Consider the following 19,428-nt stretch of genomic DNA (forward strand, 5'->3'; position numbering starts at 1 on the left):
CAAGCTCCTGGGATCTTCATGAGAGAGACCAGCCCCCAGAATGTCTGGCTTCGAAAACCAATGAGATTGACATCTAGGAGTCCCAAAGTGCTAGAGGAAACTGAGGTTCCCCCTTTGGAGGGTTTGTGTGCAGTCACACTTGCCCTGAGACGCAGTGAAAAAAAAACAGTAGTTTGAAAATCACCAAGATTATCTGTGAGGGAGATTCATTTGCTGATCTGGGTACATCATCTAGAGGGATGGAATCAGCTGAGACGCTCCATGGAGACAGAGATGCTGGTGGACACCATCGTTTCACTCTTCACATAGACTGCTAACACAGGCAGGCAAGCTTGGATATGGCATCTTCTTCCTGCTTTGCTGGGATGGGCAAGAATGAGCAGTGGTAGCACTTGCCAAGGCAAGAGACTATGGGCATTTGCAGCACTCCCTCACTTTCTGGCTGCAGTGGGTGAGTCCAAATGGTCTCAGAGCTCTCCTGCTCTCTAGTTAAAGTCTGTGAGCAAGTGGGTAGTTATGACACTCCCCCTCAACCCCCTAAAGCTTAAAGCCCATGCACACAACAGACAATTCTTTAGCTGCACTGCCAAAGCCCACCAATGTGCAAAGTCAGGGCATTTTCCCTAATGTCTTTCTAAAATTGGGGAGTGTGCCCTGCCCACCATGCTCTCCTGCTATTTTACTAAAGCCCGCAAGAATACACAGGGAACAAACTTTGACTGGTCCTGGTGGCCATGAGTGCTGGCGTTCCTGAGCCCAGAGGCCTGTAACAATTGGGAAGACAGTTCTTGGCCAGCCACCACCCACACGGCACTGCACAGAGAGTAGAATGAAACATAACCCCAGGCTTCCTGTGAAAAAGGCCTATTTTTACTTACTTTGAAGATTCAGCCTGAGGGACAGGCTTCAGGTTTCCCATACATCTAAAGGCTAAGGAGGCACTCCTGGAGAACACAGGAAGGGAGACGCCATCCTTGTGCACGCCCCCACCGGGCAAGCTACATCTTAATGAGACTTCCCAGAAAGGAGCTTATACATCTGCAGCCTCAATTTTTGAAATTGTCTCTGAGGGAATACCTACAGATCTCCTGGTGTGGTGGCCAGGAAGGATCTGCAAGGCGCACACTCTCTCACTGTCTCTCGCTCTCTCTCTGTCGCTCTCTCTCTCTCTAGAAGAGGAACTGAGAAAACAAATATGTTCCAAATAAAAGAATACAACAAGACCTCAGTAGAAGGCCTCAATGACATGGAGATAAGTAATATACTTGATAAAGAATTCAAAGTAATGGTCATAAAGATACTCAATGAACTCTGAGTATCTTATGGATACATAGAAGAAGAATGGATCAAAACAATGAGAACTTCACAAAGAAAGAAAAAAACATAAGAAGGTACCAAACAGAATTCAAACAGTTTAAGAATACAATAACTGAACTGAAAAATACATTAGTTGTTCAACAGTGTACTGGATAAAGTAGAAGGACAGGAGCAAAAAATAAGATAAAGTATTGGAACTCATACATAGGAACCAAAAAGAAAAAAAGAATTTAAAAAAATGAAGATAACTGAAAGGTCTCTGGGACAGCATCAAGCAGAGTAACATTTGCATCACTGGGGTCCCAAAAGAAGAGAGAGAAATGGAAAGAAACCTTGTTTGAAGAAATAATGACTAAAAACTTCCCTAACCTGGGGAAGGGAACAGAAATCCAGATCTAGGAATCCCAAATAAGATAAAACCCAATGAAAGGCACAATAAGACACATTACAATTAAAATGTCAGAAGTTAAAGAAGAATCTTAAAAGCAGTAAGAGAAAAACATATTTTTATGTACATAGGAAATCCCATAAGGCTATCAGTAGAGTTCTCAACACAAATGCTGCAAGCCTAAAGGGGTGACATACCATACTCAAAGTGCTAAAAGAAAAAAAAAATCCAATAAAAAATACTATATCTAGCAAGGTTATTGTTCAGATTTGAGGGAGAGATTAAAAGTTTTCCAGACAAGCAAAACCTAGACTTCATCATTACTAAGCTGGACTTACAAAAAATATTAAAGAGACCTATTTAAGCTGAAAAGAAATGACACTAATTAATAACAAAAAAAGTATGAAAGTAAAAATCCCATGGAAAAGGTAAATGTATAGTATAGGTGGTAAATTAATCACTTATAGAGCTACTAGAAAGCTACTAAAAAGACAAAAATATCAAAATCAAAACTACAATATTTATTGTGGAAAACATTAAAATAAAAGATGTAAAAAGTGTCACCAAAAGCATAAAATGTGAAGGAAGGAGTAAAAATGTAGTTTTGGAATATGTTCTAATTGAAGTTATTATTGACTTATGTGAAATAGACTATTACATAGGAAGATATCTGTCAATCTCATGATAACCACAAAGCAAAAACATAGTAAATACAGAAAAGAAAATGAAAAAGCAATCTAAACATGACACTGAAGAAAGTAATCAAGAAAAGAGGAGAAGAAATAGAGAGGAACTACAAACACAGCCAGAAAACAGTTTTTAAAAATGACAATACATACTTATCAATAATTACTGTAACTGTAAATAGACTAAATTCTCCAATCAAAAGACATAGAATGGCTGAATAAAAAAAAAAAAAAAAGACCATCTACATGCTGCCTACAAGAGATTCACTTCAGAAGTAAAGATGCACACAAACTGAAAGTGAAGGGATGAAAGAAGATATTTCATGAAAATGGAAACAAAAAGAAAGGTGGTATAGCTATACTCATATCAGCCAAAACAGATTTTAAGACAAAGACTATAATAAAAGACAAAGGGGGGCACTACATAATGATAATGAGTCAAATCTAGCAAGAAGGTATAACATGTATAAATACATATGCACCTAATGTTGGAGGACCAAAACATATCAATAGAATATCAATAGCTCTAAAGTTAGGAAAAATTGACAATAGATACATACAGAACATGCCATCCCAAAGCAGAATACACATTCTTCTCAGAGCACATAAAACATTCCCCAAAATGGATCACATGTTACATCACAAAACAAGTCTCAATAAACTCAAGAATATGGAAACTGTATCAAGTATCTTTTCCAATAACAATGGTAGAAATAAATTTCAATAAGAAAACTGGAAAAACTACCAAAAGAGAGAGAATAAACAGAATGCTACTGAAAAAAGTACTCGACAAAACGTAACAACCATTTATAACAAAAACCCTCAATAAAGTAGGTATACAGGGAACATACTTCAACCTAATAAAGGCCATATATGACAAATGCACAGCTATCATACTCAGCTGTAAAAAGCTGAAAGCTTCACCTTTAATATCAGGAATGAGACAAGTATGCCCATACCCACTTTTATTCAATGTAGTATTGAAAAATCCTAATCAGAGCCATTGGGCAAGAAAAATAAATAAAAGGCATCCAAATCGGAAAAAAGTAAAACTGTCACTAGTAGTCAATAACCTGCTACTACATACAGAAAGCCCTAAAGACTCAGCAGAAAAAGAAAAAAAAAACTGTTAGAATAAATGAATACTGTAAAGTTACAAGATACAAAATATACAAAAATCTGTTGCATTTTTAAACACTAATAACAAACTATATGAGAAATTTAAAAAAATCCCATTTACATTTGTATCAAAAAATATATAAAATGCCTAAGAATGAATTTAATCAAGGAGGTGAAAAGCATGTACTCTGAAAACTCTAAGACACTGATGAAAGAAATTGAAAAGACACAAATAATGGAAAATATTTCATTTCATGGAATGGAAGAAGTAATATTGTCAAAATGTACATATTACCCAAAGTAATCTAAATATTTAATACAATCCCTATCAAAAATCCAATGGCATTTTTCACAGAACTAGAATCAATTGTTCTAAAATGTGCAAGGAACTGCAAAAGACCCTGAATAGCCAAAACAACATCAAGAAGAACAAAGCCAGAGGTATCATGCTCCCTGATTTCAAACTATATTACAAAGCTATAGTAATCAAAACAGTAGGATACTGGCAAAATAAACAGATATACAGATCAAAAGAACAGAATAGAGAGCCCTGAAATAAACCCATACATATATACGGTCGGTTAATCTATGACAAAGGAGGCAAGAATATACAATGGAGAAAAGACAATCTCTTCAATAAATGGTGTTGAATGCATTGAATGCAATAAATGCAAAAGAATGAACCTGGACCATTATCTTACACCATATACAAAAATTAGTTAAAAATGGATTAAAGACTTCAATGTAAGACCTGAAAGCATAAAACTCCTCTAAGAATACATAGGTGATGAGCTCCTTTGCATTGGTCTGAGTGATATATTTTTGGATTTGATTCAAAAGACAAGGGAACAAACTGAAATAAGTAAATGGGACTATATTAAAAAAAAAGAAAAGAAAACTCCTGCACAGTGGAAAGAAACCATCAAACAAATACTAACGATTATATACCAACAATTAGACAATCTACAAATCTACAAGAAATGGATACATTCTTAGAAACATACAATTTATGAGGACTGAATCATGAAAAAACTAAATATGAACAAACCAATTATAAGTAAGGATGTTAAAGCAGTAATTAAAAACAAATCTTCCAACAACACCAAAGAACCCAGGACCAGATGGTTTCACTGATGAATTTTACCAAACATTTAAATAAGAATACCAATCCTAAACTCTTCTAAAAAACTGAAGGAAAAGAAACACTCTCAAGCTCATTTTATGAGGCCAGCATTACCTTGACATCAAACCCAGTTAAGGACACTACAAGAAGAGTAAACTACAGGCCAATATTCCTGATGAATATATTGTCAACAAAATTATCAATAAAATATAAATGCAAAATTCTCAAACAAAATTCAATGGCACATTAAAAAAATTGCACCTCATCATTAAATGGGATGTTTCCCAGGGATACAAGGATAGTTGAATATATGCAATTCAATCAATGTGATACAGTACATTAATAAAAGACAAAAATCATAAGATCATTTCAGCAGATGCACGAAAAGCATTTGATAAAATCCAACACAGTTTTATGATTAAAAACTCTCAATAAATTGGGCACAGAAGCAATGTAGCTCAATGTAATAAAGGTCATATATGACAAGTCCACAGCTAACATCATACACAATGGTGAAAGTCAAAAGCTGCTTCTTTAAGATCTGGAATATGACAAAGATGCAAACTCCCACCAATATATTCAACACAGGATTGAATATCTGAGCCAGAGCAATTAGGCAAACAAGAAATAGAGGACATCTAATTTTAAAATGAGCAAGTAAATTTGTCTCTATTTTCAGATGATATGATCTTATATAGAATAAAACCTAAAGACTACACCAAAAGACTGCTGGAATAAATGAATTCAGTAAAGTTGCAGGATACAAAACCAACATACAAAAATCAGTTATGTTTCTATCTAAAAGAAATAAAGCAAACTCCCATTTACCATAGTATCAAAAAGAATAAAAACTTAGGTATAAACTTAACCAATGAGGTGAAACACCTATACACTGAAAATTATAACACATTGATGTTATATATGAACAAGTATACAGGTCTGAGATGTACATGAAGAGCTATAATCAAGAAACCAATATGTAAATTTTATATTTGTCCTAATCAGATAGGTAGAAATAACCATGAGTTTTGATCAAGATAAATGTTTGCTACATAAAAAGAAAAAGTGAGATACCCGTTAATGCATAATGAAGCAGGTATCTCAAGTTAGTTTTATAGATAAGGAAACTGTCTCAGATGAATGAAATGTTGGCTCAAGCAGCAGAACCCAAATTAGAGAGCAGGTCTTCTAATATTCTTTATTTAGTCCTAATTAAAAATTCATTATTTTAGCAATTATATCAGACTATATGTATTTTTTCATAAATGCTCTTTCAAGTGATACCTCCCTTTTCCTCTACCTACACAATTAGTTATATTAACCATGTATTTGTTTTTATATTGTCAATATATTGTTTAATAATAAATATGTATTACCATTCCAATTTACGGAGTTTAAGATTCTGATCATCACATTCAACTTTTCTTTTACACACACACACACACACATATAATCATATATAAAACATATAACTTATGATTATATAAATACAATATGTATTTATACATATGTATAAAATAATACAATATGTAATTATCTCACATTACTTAGTATAATACAACATATTATTTAATTATAATGATGCACATATAAAACATAAATATATATAGAAATATGTATATTTCTTCAGTGTTTTAATGCTTATTCCTGCTTCATTAAATATACAAGTTTTATGACTATGCTAGCAGTGAAAAAATTATTTATGATAGAAATTATTTCATGAGAGAGATCCAAACTCTTGGCATGCAAGAGCTACTAGAGATTTTGTTAAAAGTTAATACCAACTCCCTAGTATTCATTTTCCATTAATACCAATTTACCAAAAGGTTATCACTTTAATCTGTAGTTTGGATGTCAACAAACTAAAGGCCACAAGTCAAATCTGGCCTAATACTGGTTTTTGTAAATAAAGTTTTACTAAAACACAGTCAGACTCATTCAATTACATTTTGGCCAACCCTGCTTTTCTGTATGAATGGTCAGAGTTGTGAAGACAGCATATGGCACACAAAATCAAAGATATTTGTTACCTAATCCTTTCAGAAGAAGGTTGCTAAACCTTGATATAAATGATACTCCTGAAAGTGGCAAAATTGAACAGCTATTAGGAATCAGTAATTCATATTATTTATCCTGAATTGTATAATTAGAACAATTCCAAGAGGTCCTATTCTTACTCTTATTTAATGTATAGGGTAATTAATGCTGAGTATTTGAAGTACACTCAAGAGTTTAGTATTTGAAACCGGAATCACTCCTTTATTCCATACAGTGTTCATTTCCAGGATATCATTGTTTTTCTTTCCATTAACACAATATGAACTCAAGAGATGCTTTCCTACAATCCTTCAAAAATTTAGATACATGTTTATTCCATATTTTACATATTTACTTTTTAGGGGAGCTATCAGGGTTATTTTATTATTATTAAAGAAGGTATGCAATTGAAAACTTCACGCATTTAGAGTACAGTGAGATACATTTTAGGTGATGGAGAGAATAGTTGCCTTAAAATTCACAAAATAAAAGTATCAGCCACTTCACATATTTAAAATACAATGTTGCTATCACAAGTGGGAATTTATAGTGCCTTTCAAAGAATAAGTTACACATGAGCTTACAATTATAAGGAATAAAGAGTTTTATTTTTTTTATGAATTAGTCTATTCAAGCTTATCTGTAAATAAAACATTCTAAAATGTGACGGAAGTTAATGTTGCATAAATTATAAGGCAAAGATAATACAAAGTATTACAAGTAAAAATGTTATTTCTTATTGATTTTCTTAATTATCATTAGTTTTTCAAGGAACACAAGCTTACGAAAACAAATAATCAGTTAAAAATAATCAACTAGCAAATATTTTACAGATAGTTTCATATATACAGTGATGAATGAAGCCACTTTTTGCTACACGTACATAAAACAGTCCCCAGTTCACTTTTACAATAGTCTATATGTTCTATTATATTTTTGTCACCAGCTCATATCCCTTATTCCAAGCTGCTTGATATCAATTAGTATCAAAGAAACCTCTTTCATACCTATATACAATCAAGCATTGGGTCAGCTACATTTTCTAAACCAGAGTGAGTTTCTAAGGAAAATTATTACACTAAGTATCCAAGCAAAATGTGTCCTGGTATGTCCCTAGTGGCATTCTGGACATTGTAAATGAAAGACAGATAAGCACTGTGGAGCTCTACTTCTTATATGATTGAATTCTTTAAGGATCATTTATTCACACAATCGGCACCAATCAATACCAATTTTATGGGTGTTAACATGGGTTTGACTAGGTTTCTACCCTGTCAAATATAAACGAAATTGTTAGTGACTTCTGTCTGACACAGATTGCTTCACAAAAACACGTTAGCACTGAATGAGTATCACACTTACCTCAAACTCATGAGATGCTTCTGTTCAACGGGTATAAAGTGTTAGCTATGTGAGATGAGTGAGTTCTAGAGAGCTGTTGTACAACATTGTGCCAAAGAGTTAAAAATACATTATTGTACATTTAAAAATTTAAGAGGATTAAAAAAATTTAAGAGGATAGATCTCATAAGTGTTCTTAGCATAACTGACAAAACAAAAATATTCTGTTGTCACAAGGTTGATGCTGATGATATACATATAGAAAAATTCACTTTATTCTCATGTGGTATTCAAGATATTTTGTGCCTAAAAATATACAAAGAGTTTATGAAGTTACAGATTTCAGCCTCATCTGTCCAGACCATGACCCATTAAATAGGAGATTAAGCCATAAACCTACATTCTAAGCAAGCAGTACAAAGAATTCTGAGTTTGGACATCCATGAAACAGAATCTGAGACATGCTGATACAAAATTAGATAAATAGTCTTCAGATAACGTGTTTTATATTAGTCATTAATATTTGTCATTGTAATAAAATATATGGCTCTTCTCCCTAGAAAAACGACTGTCTAAATATTTACACATCTTGTCGTATTAACAGTCCTTGTAATGGATACGAAATTAAGTATATCCAGTTATAGAATAACTAGTAGATTTGTGACTTATTCCTACCTTAATCTGTAGGATATGCATTTTAGAATCCTTTCATTAAAAGACACAGAACCACTGAGACTTGATAAAGTAATGGTGGTATGGTGTGAGTGAGCTTATAGAACTGTATTATGAATAGCAGGAATTTTCCTAAATAAAATTCTAATTAGTATTTAAGCTAGGAGGTCATTCAAGATCTAAGTCAATTTCTATAGTTAATGCACTTGTGGTTAAATTCTTGAATCTGTGCTCTATTTTTCCATTAATGAGCTTCTTCGTGTATTTTTGCTTCTCTTTCCTTCTCTCCTTATCCTCCCATACCCCCATATATCTCCCTCAATCAGGCTTTTTGCAGCATTTATTCATGGGAGGGGAAAAAAAAGGTGGCCTATGCTAATTTATTTTTACTCATTTCAACTCAGCATTTCTCCACAAGTCAATTCATGGATCAAAATCAGTCCAGACTTAACACATTGCAAACTTCCTGCATTCAGACAACCAACCTGAGCCCCAAGCTGTAAATGCACACATAAACACTGCTTTTCCTTAAAGACCCTAGTCCCCCAGTGAAGCTGAGTGTAAAATGATTTCTTTTACAAGAGAACTTATAGTGTAGTCAATGTGATTAAACTCTTCAAGATATCTGAGAAAATAATTAAAACTCAATGAAGTTGAAATTACCTTATCTATAAATTATGAAAATAGAGTAGATTTTTCTCTAAGTTCCTTATGCTTTAATAGTCATAGTCATTATAACACAAATAACTTTGTTAGCAATCATGTAAAAGAACACTAATTTTGCATATCTTGTAGCATTTTTAAATGTGTAAGAAATAGCAAAACAAAGAAATTTTATCTAATCAGACCACAAAGGCCATCAAAGGTAAAATGTTAATCCTAAATACATTGCAATCAAACCAAAAAAATTTGTAAACACAGAATTCTACATAAGCCAATCATTACTGTTTTAGATTTAATAAAGGAGTATATATATATATCAAATAGTGGATATATGTCTTATATACAAACACACATATCTGTATAATAATTGTATAAGAGTAAATTTTGTTCTAATTTTTCATGATATATGAAAATTACTGCCAATCGAGGAGTTCTTGAGTTAATCTAATTTCTTGGCATTATTTTATTCCATTCTCTAAACTACCAACAGAAATAATAAACATTTTTTAATTGTCTCATGATAGAAGATGAATTTCACTGTATGCTGAAGAATAAATCCAAACTAATACTTATAAATCTTCATTAAGGAACCAAAATTAAAATTAGCTTAAAAATATTGTTGAGTCTGTATAAAATTTACTTAAAAACATACACACTAAAATGGTGGTTCTCAGATTCTACAATGCCTAAGAATCATACGGAGAACTTGTTACAAGAATTTCTTGACTCACCCCCAGATAACTCAGGTTGCAGTATGGCAAGTTGGGGGCCATGAATCTACATTTCTAATATTCTTATAGGTAATACTGAGGCTGCTAGCCCTAAAAACATTATTTAAAAACCACTGTTTTAAAACATCAAGCACTCTCTGAAGATTTTGAGACGTTAGGGGGGGAAATGGTGATTTAAAAGATAAAATAGATATCTCTGGTTTTTTTCCTTTAGAGTTAATAACAAAACAACTTTTATTGTTAATATACTGATAAAAGAGAAGATTCTAATTTAAACTCAGAAAAGAGTGAGTGAGTCATGCCTAGATTTTAACATCATCTCTACTACCCATTAGTTTGTGACTTTAAGTTACTGAAATTTCTCTGACTCAGTCTCTGTCTGCAATGTGCCTCTATTAAAATATAAAATATTGTGAAGGAAAGCAAACAACTCTTTGGGAAATTGCCTTAACTAAAGCTAATCCCTGATATGTGCCTTGGCACAGATATTGTTTTATAAGAGAATATTTTAATGAACTTAGGTCTGCCTCAAAAAGCCATTGTTGAGCTTTATTTATTCATGAATTATATAGGATTATATTAAGGAATTAGAGTCCATGCCTTATTCTCTAATTTTCATTAATGTTTAAGTTGGAAGACTTTCGTCAATCTGCTTACCTCTGTATTTAACAATTCAATATATTGCCATGTAGCAATAAAATGACATCAAAATCATTTATCCTAATAAATTGTGATGTTAAATAGAAATATTTCTGAAAGTTTTAGATGTATAATTAACTATTTATATTTACCTGACACTAGGATTAAAGTCTTTGGGGGATGTAGGTGGGGAGAATGATTAAGTCTCTGGATTCAAAATTTATTAACTATAAAAATGCCTGTCTCAATTTTACTCTAGACCTTTCGTTTTCAATTTAATATTTAAAATAACATGTTAACCTTTTCTTCTAAATGAGGAAGAGGTATTTTCACTCGGAACCCATCTTTTTAGTCCACTATCTTTTGATGTATTTTAATCACAAGTGATAGGATATGTGTGACCAAGTTAGATGAGTCCTAAGAATAATTCTATAGAAAAATTCTGGAACAGATTTCATTTAAGATAAAAAGATGAAAAAACATAAGACTAGTTTTATATGAAAAGAAAAATCCACTTTTGCCTAGACCTTCAAGATGGAATGTGTGACATGATGACTTGAGCTGCAGCAGCCGTATTATAAACATGAGACAAGCTCCCTTCCTCCAGATATTTTGTAATGTGAAATAATGGAATATCTTGAGTAAGGGAGCCACTGTTGGTCAAATAACCTACTACTTGCTGCCAAAATCTTATAACTAGCAAAGAATATTAATTTACCTTAGCAGCTATGTTCAACATTTTTTAAAGGAAAACTGCTGGTTTGCTGAGCTAAACTAATCTCACAAAACTATGATATGTGTGTATAGGATATACAAGATATATGGAATGGCATTTCACTAAACTGTATGTACATTCTCATGCTACATTAACAACTCATGGAAGAGGTAGTGATGTCTTCCAGACTTCAGTCTATCTTTTTGTGAATAGCAACTGTCATCTCATTACATGCCTCAATATAACAGGAAAAAACACATACATTTTAAAATATAAATCCAAGGCAACCAAATAAATAATGTTTGCTTATTTGAACATGTGGCTGCTCACATTGGAAAATAAGAGATTTATAAATGAAATGTAGAAAAAAAAATTCCACCTCTGTTAAAACTATCACTACTGAAAAACTCCTTTATCTTTGTCTCCTCCCTGGCATCAGTCTACCTTCTGTTTCTGGGTTTGACTATTTCAGATCCCTCATCTGAGTGGAGTCATACAGTACTTGTCCTTCTATAGCCAAATTATTTTATGTAGAATAACATCCTACAGGTTCATCTATGTTATTGAAAATGGTAGGATTTCCTTACTTTTCAAAGGTAAATATGATTCCATTGTGTGTACATGAGTGTGCATGTGCGTGTCAAATTTTCTGTATCTACTAGTTTGCTACAGACATTCAGATTGTTTCCATATCTGGGCTGTTGTGAAAAATGCTGCAGTGAACACAGAAATGCAGATGTATCTTCCAGATTCTGGTTTTAATTCCTTTGGATATGTACTTCGCAATGGAATTACTAGATCACATGGTAGTTCTATTTTTTATTTTTTCAGGAACTTCCACACAGATTTCCATGGCAGCTGCACCATGTGACATTCTCATCAAGAGTATGTAAGGGTTCCAATTTCTTCAGATCCTAACACGTATTATTATTTTTTTTTTATTTGCTTTGCTAAAAGCCATCCTAACAGGTGTAAGATAATATCTTATGGTGGCTTTAATTTGTATTTTCCTGACAATTAGTTATGCTGAGCTTTTTGTTCATATACCTGCTAGCTATTCATATGTCTTCTTTAGAAAAAAAAATGTCTATTCAACTCCTTTCCTCATGTTTTAATCAGGTTATTTGCTCTTTTTGCCATTGGCTTCCATAAATATTTCCGACACTTGTGGTATGGTTTGCAATTCATATGGTTTGCAAAGAATTTCTCCCATTGCATAGGTTGTCTTTCCATAGGTTGACTGTTCCCTTTTCAGTGCAGAAGCTTTTTACTTTAATGTAGTTCCACTGTCTATTTTTGCCTTTTTTATCTTTCATTTGGTATTTTATCCAAAAAATCTGTGTCAAGAACAGTATCATAAAGCTTCTGCCTATGTTCCAATGTTTTCTTCTGGGGGGTTCAATTTTAGGTTTGCTATTTAAGGATTCAATTTCATTTTTTTGCATGTGGATATCCAGTTTTCCCAGCATCATTTTTTGAAGAAACTATCCTTTCCCCATGACAACTTTATTGAAGATCAATTGACCATATAGGTATGAGTTTATTTCTGGGATCTCTATTCTATTCCACTGCTCTGTATGTCTGTTTCTATGCCACTATTACAATGTTATAATACCTGTAGCTTGAGATCACATAGCTTAAAGAGCCTAAAATATTTACTATTTTTCTCTATAGAGGTAAAGTTCACCCACCCTGAATTAAACAAAAATGTGACTTTAGGAGATATCCAGCATCACCCTAAATCCAGGGACAATACTCCTATGTGAATTACGTAAAGCCATCATATCCAGAAAATCGTGTTTGGCACAGCTATCACCTTTTGGGTTGGTCATTGACCACTGCGGCCCATAACCCATGAAGGTTGCCAGAGAGTCTATCTTTCAAGCATCTCTGAGTAATATAGTTCTTATCAGCCCAACACCGTCCTCCACAGTAGGGTGCAGATGTGAGCTACTAACAGGCAACAGCTATTACTGCTGGGAAATTAGTGTCCAGGCCCGGTAAATGGCATCTGGGCAATGCAACAGCATCTGTTACAGGCAGAAACACTAGTGTCTTATGTACACTGAAAAGATTTCACTGCAAATCATGGGTCTGAATACCAAGAATATGTAATATTTGCATCCTTAAAAATCAAGAACTAATACATGTAGTGTTATAACATTCTTAGGAATATACCTGGTAGCATCAATTACAGTTACAAATATGCATACTCTTTAAGCCAACAATCCCACTCCAGGGAGTTTCTCTATCTATATACCAGAAAATAATTACAAGGAAGTTTAATGGAACATTTTAATGATATTTACAAAGAGTTTACCACAAAAAAATTGTTTTGTTCATAACCAAATGAAATAAGCATAGAAAAAAATTTAAAGATATATGTTAAAGTATTAGCAAGAATTGTCTTTGAGTGATAAGAAATAGTATTTACTTCTCTTATGTTTTATTTCTGAACACGTTGTTTCTATGAACATATAATACATACACACACACATAAAGGACAAACTCATGGAGTATATAAACTCTACAAATGATGGAATATTTTTTAAAATTTGTATTATAGAGATGTTTAAACAAAAAATAGAGAGCACAGTATAATAAATACCTGTACACATCACTTAGATTTAACAGTTGCTGACATTATGTCACAATTATCTTATTTCATTGTTGTGTTGAAGTATATTAAAGATACCAAGACATTTCACTCCTAAATACTTCAGTATTCATCATTAAAACATAATATTTTCTAACATAACCAAAATATTGTCAAACTTCTAACACAATGATTAATTTGTAGATTTCACCTAATAACCATTCCCTATTCAAATTTCCCTAATCATCTTTTTCTTTCAATTAAAAAAAATTGTGATAAAATACAAAAACATGAAATTCATCATCAAAGCATTTCTAAGTGTATAATTCAGTGATATCAGGTAAATTCATACTATAGTACAACCATCAACTACCATCCATCTCCAAAACTATTTTCATCTCAAAAAACTGAAAATCTATACAAATTAAACAATGGCTCCCCATTCGCCCTTCTCCTCAGCCTCTGGCAACCATCATTCTACTTTCTGGCTCTATGATTTTATTACACTAAGTACCTCATATAAGTAGACACATACAGTATTTGTCTTTTTGTGATTGACTTATTTCCTAATGTCTTCAAGGTTCCTCCACGTTGTAGTGTGTCAGAATTTCCTTCTTCTAAAGCCTAAATAATATTCCATTGTATGCATACATCACAGTTTGCTTATCTATTTACCTACAGATACTTGACTTCCTTCCACACTTTAACTACAGTTGATACACCTGCTATAAATATCAAAGTGCAGATATCTCTGACAACCTGCTTTCAAATTTTGAGTATATACCACAAGTGGGATCACTTAATCATTCCGTAAATTTATTTTTAACTTTTTTGAGGAGCCACCCCAATGTTTTCCACAGTAGCTGTGTCATTTTAGATTCTCATAAATAGTGCACAGGACTTCCAATTTCTCCAAATCCTTGACAACTCTTATTTTCTGTTTTTCATAGTACCGATCCTAATGGGTATGAAGACGTATCTCATTACAGTCTTCATTGTCATTTCTGTAGTATTTAGTGACATTGAACATCTTTTCATGTGCTTAGTGTGTATTTGCATATCTTCTTTAGAGAAATTTACAGTCAAGTACTTTGTCCATTTTTTAATGCAGGTGTTTGGTTTTTTGTTGTTGAGTTTTAGGGGTTTCTCTATTTTCGGAATAGTAATATCAGATATACAATTTGCAAATATTCTGTCCCATTATTTCTCTGCAAATATTCCCATTATTACTTTGCAAATACTCCCTCCCATTCTGTAGGTTGGCTTTTACTCTGTTGATATTATCTGTTTAAATTTTCATTAATCTGATTTGTCTAATTATTTTATTAATTAATAAATTAATTAATTTATTTATTTATTTATTTATGTGTGTCTGTGTGTGTGTGTGTGTGTGTGCGTGCGCGCGCACACGCGCACGCCTTTGCCTTTGGTATCAGATCCAAGAAATCACTACTAAATCCAATGCTGTGAATCTTTTCCCCTATGTTTTCTTCTAAGACGTTTATAGTTTTAGGTGTTACAAAAAGAGCTTGGGATCCATTTTAAGTTAATTTTGGTATGTAACTTTAAGTAAGGATCCAGCCTTTTTCTTCTACACTGTGGATATCCAGCTTTCTCCAGTTGAAGAGACTGTCCTTTCTCCATTGAGTTGTCTTGGTACCCTTGTCAAAAATCATTTAGCCACATATGCAAGAGTTAATTTTGGGCTCAGTACCACTATGCTTTGATTACCATAGCTTTGTATTAACTTTAAAATAAAGTGTAAGCCCTCAGGCTTTCTTGCTTTTGTATTTACCGAAATTTCTCCATTTCATCAAGGTCATACAATTTGTTGGCACCGTTTTTGAAAATAATCTCATATATTTTTTTTATTTTTGTAAAATAGATACTAATGTCTCCATTTTCATTTCTGATTTTAGTAATTTAAGTGTTCTTTTTTTTGTCAATCTAGGTAACAATCTGTCAATTTTGTTGATATTTTTGAAGAACTAATTTTTGGTTTTGTTGATTCTCTCTATTGTTTTCTCTATTTTAGTCTGCTGTAATTTTTTAAATTTTTTTTAGCATTTATTTTTGAGACAGAGAGAGACAGAGCATGAACGGGGGAGGGTCAGAAAGAGAGGGAGACACAGAATCTGAAATAGGCTCCAGGCTCTGAGCTGTCAGCACAGAGCCCGACGCGGGGCTCAAACTCACAGACCATGAGATCATGACCTGAGCCGAAGTAGGACACTTAACCGACTGAGCCACCCATGAGCCCCTAGTCTGCTCTAATTTTTATTATTTCCTCCTTTTTATCTAGCTTTGTATTTAGTTTGTTCCTCTTCCTTTACTTCCACAAGTTACAAAGATAGTTTATTGATTTAAGACCTGTCTTTTTTATTTATTTTTTAAGTTTTATTTACGTATTTTGAGAGACAGAGCAAGTAGGGGAGGGGCGGAGAGGAGAGAGAATTCCAAGCAGGCTCCGCAATGTCAGAATGAAGCCTGATGTGGGGCTCAAACCCATGAACCATGAGATCATGACCTGAGTCGAAACCAAGAGTCAGATGCTTAACTGACTGAGCCACCCAGGCACCTTAAATTAAGACCTGTCTTCTTTTTTAATGTGAGGTTTTATAGCTGTAAGTTTCCTCTTTGACATTGCATTTTCTGTGTCCCATAAGTTTTGGGATGCTGTGTTCTCATTTTAATTTGTCTCTATTTTCTAATTTCCCTTGTGATATCTTCTTGAACGCACTGATTTTTCAAGAGTGTGTTGTGTAATTTCCTCAAATTTGTATATTTTAATAAAACCAACAAAACAAATGTCTGCTCTATTTCAAATATTATAATAGCATTGCTGTTTTATCAACATAAAATTTATTTCTCTTTCCTAAAACATAAGTTAACATGAAATTATAAAACCATATACCCTTTATATTTATTGTTGAATGTATTTTTAAAAATATTTGAGTGAACTGAGTGATGTGTCCTATGCTAAACGATATCCCATTCAAGTTATCTAAATTCTTCCTCCATTTCTCTAACAATTTGCCCTGGACCTAACACTGCTGAGGCTGTGCAGTTGTAGACAGTTCAGTGTATTAGATATTTACACTTTCAGTTGATGTGCTGTGATAAGACAAGGTCTCTAGAGAGAATCCAACTCCCAGCAATTTGCAAAGCTCAATGAAAACTTTGCAGTTCATTAAATTTTTTTTCATAGAATAGAAAGCCAAATTATCAGTGATAATATCCATGAGTAATCAAATTTTAATAAACCAACCAAATAAACATCTGGTCTATTTCAAATATTGTAATAGTACTGCACTTTTATTTCAACATAAAAATTCATTTCTCTTTTCTAAAAATATAAGATTACATGAAAATCTAAAAATATTTAAAAGTTTTATTTTCTCTTTATCATTTCCATAATTTGTCTTTTTCATTCTTGGAAATATGATATAGAAGCAGCTTAAAATGTCATATAGTCCACCTCTTTGTTTCCTAAATTATTCAAAACTATAAATACCAATTCAGCCAACAAGAATATATTGCTCTAGGTTAGTATACAGGAAAAAGAGATAGTAGAAAAGCAAATTAGAAAGTGTACATATTTTGAGATGCCTGGGTGGCTCAGTCAGTTAAGCATCCAGCTCTTGATTTCAGCTCAGGTCATGATCTCACAGTGCGTGGGATCTAGCCCTGCTTCCAGCTCTGTGCTGACAGCAGCACACAGTCTGCTTGGGATTCTTTCTCTCTCCCTCTTTCTCTGCCCCTCCCCCATTAATGCTCCTCTCCCCTGTCTCTCTCTCAAAATAAATAAACATTAAAAAAAAAGTGGACATATTTTGGAGAATACCTGAGGAAACTGTTGTTTTACCCACTTCACTTGATCTTAGCCAAAAGGCCGAGAAGCGATGTGTTTGACCCACTTCAACACTACCACAGTCTGACAACATGACTGATGTTACAGATGTGAAATGAATATTTAATTTCCTTCTACTCTGGACTGTACTTTTATGTTTTTCCTATGCAGGCCAAATGATTATCATTCCAGTGTAAAACCCACTTAAAATAATAATGCATTATTAGAAAGTTTAACAAAATTACAAAAGGCAAAGTTTTCATGTCACAGCTAAAATTTTATTCATTCTTTCTTTTCATTCATTTAATAAGCACTCATTGATTTAGCAATATGCTGACATTTCTAAGAAAACCACAATGATGGGACTCAGGTCTTTCCCTCCAGGAAAATATAGTATACTTTAACAGTACTTGGATACATTAATGTATTCAAATGAGTAAGTTTACTAAATTATCAAAGGGGCTATTACAAAGGTTTGCATAGTACCCATCTGAAACCAGTAACAACAAGCAGTCAATTCTATCTGTGAGTAAGAATAGTTTTGCTGTTTTATGATAATGCATTTATTCAGTGCATGTGTGTGTGCTGAACATCTGTAACTCAAAGCATGCACAAACATAAATAAGCCGTATGAAGACAGAATTCTCCAAGGGGGTACTACATGATATTTCACAACAAAGCTTTTCGGGTTCTGATAACACAGGCAAAAAAGTAGCTGTCAGTTTCCATATTGGTATTACTTTTTTAAACTTATGCTAAATTAAATGTCAGGGTAAATAGCCAAAGAAAAGATAAATAGATAGGCTTTTTAATCAAAATGGTAATAGAATTTTAATGCATTTCCCCATTGAGCTGTTTTATCCTTTCGTCTATGAAGCAGGATTCTTCTCTTGTATGCTACCTATGATCTCTTCCATCGTGATTATTTTGCCTATCCCACTCAAATTGATATCTCTCTAATCCTTAATTTATCACATTGTCTCGATCTACTTAATATCTTTTTTCCTTGTGATTTCTGCCTTAGCTTGACATTTTCCAAAACCCAAGGGTAGAAATATGTTAAATTCAACACTTATAAATAATTCCATCAATACTGCAAACAAATGAGAGCAGCAGTGGCTATACTTCTATCAGAAAAAAAAAAAATTATTTTAAGTCAAAATCTGCCCCAAGAGACAAAGAACATTATATAATGATAAAAAGGTAAATTCACCAGGAAGATGAATTTATTTATAATTATAAATATATATGCACCCAACATCACAGCGCCTAAATATATAAAGCAGACACTACCAGAAATGAAAAGAGAGACAGCCACACAATAATAATAGGACACTTCAAGACACTACCCTCAATAATGCATAGAATATCCAGATACAAAGCCAATAAGGAGATAGGGAACTTGAACAACATTATAGGTCAAATGGACCTAACAAATATGCTCAGAGAGCATTCTACCCAAATGGCAGGGGCATATATATTCCTTTGAACCACACATGGAACATTCTTCAGTACGGATCACATGTTAGGTTAAAAACAAAGTCTTAACAA

The 19,428-nt window shown here is 33.0% G+C and overlaps 1 pseudogene; it reads left to right on the forward strand.

Moving 5' to 3' along the window:
* The first annotated feature begins 375 nt into the window (after positions 1-375).
* LOC109247168 (protein SET-like) overlaps positions 376-19,428 on the forward strand; it is a 28,150-nt pseudogene continuing 9,097 nt past the window's right edge.

Source organism: Panthera pardus, unplaced genomic scaffold (assembly GCF_024362965.1).
Source record: "Panthera pardus isolate Hobbes unplaced genomic scaffold, ASM2436296v1 HiC_scaffold_1, whole genome shotgun sequence".
Lineage (NCBI taxonomy): Eukaryota > Metazoa > Chordata > Mammalia > Carnivora > Felidae > Panthera > Panthera pardus.